Below are 7,543 nucleotides of genomic sequence, written 5' to 3'. Positions count from 1 at the left end.
ACATTCTCAGATTCACAACCATCCTTTAGAGACCAAATGGAGGGCCCCCTGAAGGGTGACAACTCTGGTAAGGCACAGGAGCTGCCCACACAAAGATGATTTTCTTCTCACATGTAAAATAACTGTATTTTATTTTAGTGTGCTATATTAGCATTGGCCACATGTGGTAGAAAAAAACCTGGATTTAGTCAGGCATCCTGGGCCCCAGGCCTCTATTTGCACTTATTACAACTGTGTGACCCTAGAAAAGTCAAGTGACCTTTTTCTGAGTCTCTCTTTATTCAGTCTTAAGATGGGGCTATGCTCTCCTGGCTCTTTGTGAGTCATGGTTGTATCAAACATGTGAATGTTCTTAGTAAATTGCTGTGTGTTAGATATATATGTAATATGTATAAATGCCACAAATCAGAGTGTAATAAATGCTCCATTCCTTTAGGTTTCTAAATCAAATTTAATCTGTAATCTCCAACCTGTAGGGCGGAGAGGAAATTTGATGATTCCAGTCATTGTGGGAGCTCCATCACTTCCGCACTCCTTTCAGAATCTGCAAAGATATCAAGGGTAGCAATTAGTTTGCAATATTCATAGAAGGGCTAAATGGACAGCATCGGTTACTTCCCAAATGACCATCCCCCGGGCATTCACGGCCTCCAGAGAGCAGGCAGCTCCTCTACTCCTTGCCAGTTCACATATAAGGTGTTCATGTGGCAACTCCCCACCATCATCTTCCACCATCTTTAGTCAGAGGCAAGCAAGTGCCCTTCACATGTGTTTTCATATGTCGAGTGGCTTTTGTCCACAGAAATCCTATTTTCTTATTTATTTATTTTTGTTGTACATAAACAGCACTTGGGAAGTTTAAATCATAAAAAGCCACTCTCAACATTGATGGTTTTGCAAATGTGAGGAAACCTTCCGAAAGGTTTGGGCGGGATCGTTAGAGATTTACATACTCCAAATGACTAGCATTTTGCTTTTGAATTTATGTATTTCCATTCCAGACATTGTCAAATGAGCCTTTTTACCACAGGGTGACTTGACAGAAGTTTCTAGGCCACACTCAGAACCCAACTTCCCCATCTTCACAGAGGCCTGCTGGTTGGCTTGCCCCTCTCATGGCACAGCAGGGACCATAATGAGGGACAAAATGTTTGCAATTACAGTGGAAGTCCAATTATCTGTGTGAATTATCCTGGCAAAATTTAAGCACTCCACCCCCACTGACTCCAAGCAAGCTGTGGGCAGCATCCTCCTGCCGTGCTTTGGGGTGTGCTGAGAGGATGTGCTTGCTCTTCACATGTCCTGGAGCCAACTCTCACTAGAAGGGAAGGTTTCCATAGTGGGCACGCAGTGAGACTCATGCTGTATCAGGCCCACAAAGGTACCCACCACACTTTGGTAAACAGTCATTGTGTGGCCAGGCTGGCATATGTATGTAGCCACACACTCCTTAAGCTTGAGCAATGTCAAACTGCTCTTCATTCCCCAAATGAGTCACGTCACTTTATCCTTGGATCAGCAACTTTCAACCTTTATCAAGCTCAGAAATATGTTTAGAAGGCAAATTCTGGGTTCCATTCAGAAAGACTGTAATTCAGTACATCTGGCATGGGGCTAGGACTCTGCATGTATAGGCATACCAGTTGATTCTGACAGAGGAGGTTCAAGAATCACATTATGAGAAACACTGGCTTGGATGATTTGCATGTGATCTTTCCTCTCTCTGAAATGCCATTCCCTCTCTCATTGACCACAAATTCCTATTTATTCCCCAAGACCTCAGTCAAATGTAATCTCCTTCCCCTTCTAGTCAGAGTAAATTGCTTCTTTCTCTTTGCTCCCAATGTACTCAGTACACACCACTTTCACCAAATTTATCCCATTCCATTGTATTTATTAGGTAAGTGTCTAACCTCTCAGATAAATTAAGAGTTACTTGTAGATGGAAACTATGCTCTGTAGGTGCTTAATAAATATTTGATTAATAAAAGGACAAATGATCTTTGATAATAAGGTTTGCCCTGCTTCAAATTGCCTCCACTTTTATATCTAACTGAATAAACCCTAAAGAGTCTCGATTTCAAGGTCAATATTTCTTCTTTCATAAATCCTTCTCTGATAGGCCCAGGAATATATATCCTTTCCTCTTTATAACAACAGGTCTTGTTTTTTCCCTTCTCTCAAAGCATTCATCACATTATCTTGTATTACAGGCACCTGTACTCACTCTTTATTCCCCCTACTTGACTGTGCTTCCTGTCTGTCCATTTTTGTATCCCCTAGAAAACACAGCATAGCACCTTGCCCATAAGAGATTCTCAAAAACTATTTGAGAAGAATTGGATTGTACATAGTCAACCTGCCTGATAAAAGTGTAAACCCCTTGGATAGTTGAAAAACATTATTTCCTCCTCCTAGTTACAGTAGAACAAAATCAGAATATAAAAATCATAAAGACACCAAGAACAATGCTTTGCTCTTTGGATATATCCTAAGTAAGAACTTGAAGTTTACAGCAGATGGGAAAGTGACAGCTTTAACTTTCTAAATGTAGGTGTTTACAGCTCTAAAAAAAGAGTATTTACTTATACAGGTCTCTGCCTTGTGAAACTGTTTCTGCCATTTATTATTACTATTGTTGTTATTATTATTATTATTTTTGACTCTGTGGATGGATACACTCAGACGGAGATATAATGTAGAAGTTGCTATCATCTTATGTAGAAGCTCTGATCTGCTTATCCTAAGGAATATCCAACATTTCTCCTCTCCCAATATTCAAAATATCAATTACCAGAAAGAACAAGAGACAAGAGTTATTCAGTTACTCATTCATTCATTCATCCATTTATTTCATGAACATCAAGGTATGCTTAAATGCAAAGACCGTGTCTTCATCTTCTTTGTAGACTGAGACTCGCAGAGTTCCTGCCTAGTGGATTTCCATTTAGAACTTGTTGATTGATGAATGAATGAATGAATGAATAGACAAACAATAAGGAAGAAGGGTTTATCCTTCCCCTAACCAAAAGGATATACTGGCAGAGTCCTTCCAAGCTGTTAGGATAAATTCAAATTGAGTCATTATCAATTTGTGAACAAGGTAAGCCATTTTTGAAATTCCTCATAGTCTTTATTTCTGCCATGTGTTTAACTTGTAGAGAGAAGGGACATAGTTTTGTCAGCCAAGGAACTCCTCTTCTATACAAAGGATACATTTAATGTTGTATTATTTTTTATTTTATTTCAAAAGAACCATTTGCTTTACCTCTATGTATGATCTTAAATTGGGAAACACTCATATGTTTCATGTGCCTTCAACAACTGTGAGATTTTCAAATAAAGTGACAGTGGGTATATAGATGGAAATATATCTGAAATTAACAGTTATCTTTGGTAACCAGCATTCAGTCAGTTGGCAATGAAGTGTAGTTGAACTTTTAGTAGAAAGAAGTCATAACTAAAAGAATAACCAAGAAGTCACTTATTGTCAGAATAGTGTTGAGGGGACTTTACTGAAGTATGACAGGCAGATGCCCATCAGCATGGCAGCTCCTGGAAACAGCAGCAAAGGCAGCCATACAATCATACAGTGCTCAATGATGACTACGGATTGCTTCGAGTAAAGGCTTCACGCCGCTTTCTAAATGTCTGAGCTCCAAAGAACGAAACTGTGTTAACTACAGGCACCATGGCCACTGCAGCTAACCAGAGGGCCGTGTCACCTCAGGGAGCCTGAATATACTGTTTGAAAAGACTTCTCGTTCCACTATAGTCTGTTAGCCATTCTCACCTGCAGGAAGGGAGCCTCCCTAGTTACCCATCTATATTCATGTCCCGTGACAAAGCACACTCCAGGAACTAGCTAAACCAGGACTAGTGAGCTTGGACTTTTATTCTCATGCTACAACTGCAGGAAATTAAGCACGCAGGTGAACACTTACAAGAACTGTCCAGAGCCCTTTCATATTCTATAAAAGGAGTCTGCCTTATCATCTCATTCTTCAAAGCACAAGAAAATAGATAACAGCCAAATCAGGAATTGTCAAATCCAAGAAATTGTCATAAATTAAATAGTGGTGCTGAATACAAGTTATAATTGAAACACACAAAACCCTCTAAAGCAGCGTTAAAAACTTTATGACATTACAGAGTTTTCCTTAGTCTCCTATATGGTAGCAGGATTGAAGAGATTACACTAGTAAAAATGTCAACTGTGGAGTTTGTCTTGTACCTCATTGCCTGGAAATACCATTGGAGTTTTTACACTCTTCTGAATAACTCTTTACAGCCTCACACCCTGATCTTAACTATTACTATCGCATTAGTACAAACCATTCAGGGAAACAAGAATAACACAATATGAGGTTAGAATAAACATGAAATGCATTGGAATATCAAGGAAGAAGGATATGTGGAAAACTGCTGGTATGTTTAAAACTGAAGATGAGCTATTTATTTACATTAAACTGGGAAATCTCCTCTCAGAGACAGCAATAACAGTTTTGCTTATCAGAGCATCATTCCAGTATTATCTAATCTTTCCTAAGATATCCTGGATCTTAAGAAGATGTTCCATACCTTGTCAAGTTCTAGAAAGCAACGTATATTCAAAAATACTTTAAGAGATGCACCAAAGTACTAAAAATGCAAAGTCACTACTGAATAAATATTGGAATTAAATAGAAAACAAAACTCAGCAGAGCAAACTAATGAAGAAATATGACCAGAAAGGTCAGACCAAGAAAGAAATATGGACAAAGCAAGATCAAAGGACCAAGTTAAGTAAGTTCTTGAAACATTTGGGACTATCTAGGTGACAAGATAGTCTTTTCCGAAACTAAGCCACTGATTGAAGAAACATGGGCTTTGGACTCGGTTATATTTCAGCTTCCATCCCACTTTCAGCACTCCTAAGTTTTGAAAGTTTTTAACCTGTCTGAGCTTCACTCTCCTCATTTGTACGTGGGGCTATAGAGAAAATATTTTTACTTTTCTGCAGAGTTAGGGATGTCTGAGCAAATTTTATTGAACTTGGAACTAGAGCTAAAAGCAAGCATTGGAAGGTAATTTATGATTGATTAGCTAGAGAGAGATTTATCTCGCAGGGCTGTGTGTCTACATTTCAATACAGGCTGAGACTGGGGACCAGGGATACATCCCTGGTTGTAAAGATGGAAACAGTTGTTATCTTTTTCTCAGAGAGATTTATTTACGTTTCAAATGATTGGAGTAAGAACCCAGAATACTTCTAGAAGAACAAAGGTTTTTCTATCTCCTTTCAGGAAGAGAGGGAGACAGCAAGTAAGTAAGCACTCAGATTCATTTTTTAGGGAGTTCTCACCTACCATATGGACTCTATGTGTAGGTTTGTCCATCCAGCTCTCATCATGTTGCTCTGGGGGTAAGAATTGAAGCCCAGGGTAACCACATGCTTGTCATTTGCTGTAAAGTAAATGATAGTCAATCTGCTCCGCTCCAGACACCTTGTGTGTGCTTTCAGGGTCTATATTAACAAAGATAAATATTAAAACAACACTGTTCTCACTGTTGGAGGGGGTGGTTACAGACAAGCAAGGGAAACAGGCTACAGCGATCTATGTGGTATGAGATTAACTATGTGGTTAACTTAATGTAGGTATAGATGGTTACATACAGAAATATTTGTAGATATACTGGTTAGTACACACACAAATATTTCCTTGCTCTGTCATCTGAGAGGGGCTAAAAGAAATAAAACTCCAGTATCAATGAGCACACCTAACACCCAGATCTTGGATTCTAATACCATTCTCCGTTAAACAGGACCAGGGCTCCTTAAACAAATGGCTGATTTTAGGACTGGGGCAGGAGTTAGATAAGATAAGCCTGTAGCATCTTGTAGTACCATAAAATAACCAAGAAAGTGTTCAAACACACACACACACACTGATGAAATTATATTAAAGAGGCCCAGAAGCCAACTGAAAGAGCTCCCAGTGGCCAAAGCTCGAACAATTTGAACATCAAAATAAAGGAAATAGTATTGAATTATAACCTGACATATAAAATAAAATATTCATGAGTCCATATTGATTATAATTTTATTTATTTATTTTTCCCCCAAAGCCCCAGTGGATAGCTGTATGTCATAGTTGCACATCGTTCTAGTTGCTGTATGTGGGACGTGGCCTCAGCATGGCCAGAGAAGCGGTGCATCGGTGCACGCCCGGGATCCGAACCTGGGCCGCCAGCAGCGGAGCGCGTGCACTTAACCGCTAAGCCACGGGGCCGGCCCTCCATATTGATTATAAACAAATGATTTAACTAATAAATTATGGAGAAGAGACAAATCTCCCGTGCAGAAAAATTCCAAATAATGTGGCTACTCACCTTAAAGGAAGGGGATCAGGACTCATCTTTCCTTAAATGTGGGCTGAGCATAGTGACTTTCTTGCAAAGAGCACAGTATAGAAAGAGGGAAAAAAGAGGTGATTCAGTCAACATTAACAGTGGTAAATCTTGTTGATAGTGTGTAAATACCCTTGATATGATGTGATGAAACTACAATTTACCTCGGTGATCTCCTTCCCAGAAACCCATAACCCCAGCCTAATTATGAAAAAACGTCAGACAAATTCCAATAGAGGGGCATCCTACAATATACCTGACTAGTATTTCTCAAAAGTTGAAACTCTTAAAATTTTAGGAAAAAATAGGGGAAAAATCTGCATGAGGTTGTGGTAGACAAAAAAATTTTAGCTGGAACATAAAAGCACAAACCACAATCGAGAACATTTGTAAACTGAACTCTGTGAAAATGAAAAGTTATGCTCTTTAAAAGATGCTGTTAAGAAAATGAAATGCAAGCCATAGATTTGGAGACATCATACATGATATATATATCTGACAAAGGACTTGTATCTAGAATATACAAAGATCTCTCACAATTCAATAACCACAAGACAAACTGCCCATTTAAAAAAATTTCAGAATCTAACAAACGATTTACAAATCATTGTTCATAAAGGAAAAAAATTAAGGCTACGATGAAATACCAACGCACAAACACACCAGGATAGCTAAAAGAATAAAACCAACAATATCTAGTTTTGGCAAGGACTTGGAACAACCAGAACTCTCAAACATCACTGGTAGGAATGTAAAATAGTATTCTACTTCGGAAATCAGTTTGGCTACATCTTATAAAGTTAAACATAAACTTACTATACGATGCAGAAAATGCACTTCTGGGTACCACTCAAGAAAAATGAAAACATATGTCTACACAAATAAATGTACACAAATGTTCAAAGCAGTTTTATTCATAATAGTCAAAAACTAGAAGCAACCCAAAGTTGAATAGGTAAACAAATTATGGTATAGTCATTAAGTGGAATACTTCTCAGTAATAAAAAGTAATGAATTACTGAAATACACAAAAAACAATGAACCTCAAAAACATTATGCTGAGCAGAAGAAGCAGACACAAAAGAATAAAACTATGATTCCATTTATAGAAACTCCAGAAAAGAGAAATCTTTGCAGAATAAAATCAAAAAAG

The 7,543-nt window shown here is 38.2% G+C and overlaps 1 long non-coding RNA gene across 1 annotated transcript; it reads right to left on the bottom strand.

The window, feature by feature from the left end:
- Positions 1–405: 405 nt before the first annotated feature.
- LOC147915198 (uncharacterized) lies at positions 406–6,449 on the bottom strand. Its single transcript, XR_015554393.1, has 3 exons — positions 6,373–6,449; positions 5,349–5,445; positions 406–544 (listed from the first exon to the last, which is right to left on the bottom strand). It is a non-coding gene; the product is annotated as an uncharacterized LOC147915198 (long non-coding RNA).
- Between the last annotated feature and the right edge of the window lie 1,094 nt (positions 6,450–7,543).

The sequence above is a fragment of the Ceratotherium simum genome, chromosome 15 (genome assembly GCF_057802395.1).
Source record: "Ceratotherium simum simum isolate JZ-2026a chromosome 15, ASM5780239v1, whole genome shotgun sequence".
In the NCBI taxonomy this organism is placed as follows: domain Eukaryota; kingdom Metazoa; phylum Chordata; class Mammalia; order Perissodactyla; family Rhinocerotidae; genus Ceratotherium; species Ceratotherium simum.
Note: the sequence above shows the minus strand (reverse complement) of the source record. Positions and strands in the feature narration are given on the sequence as shown.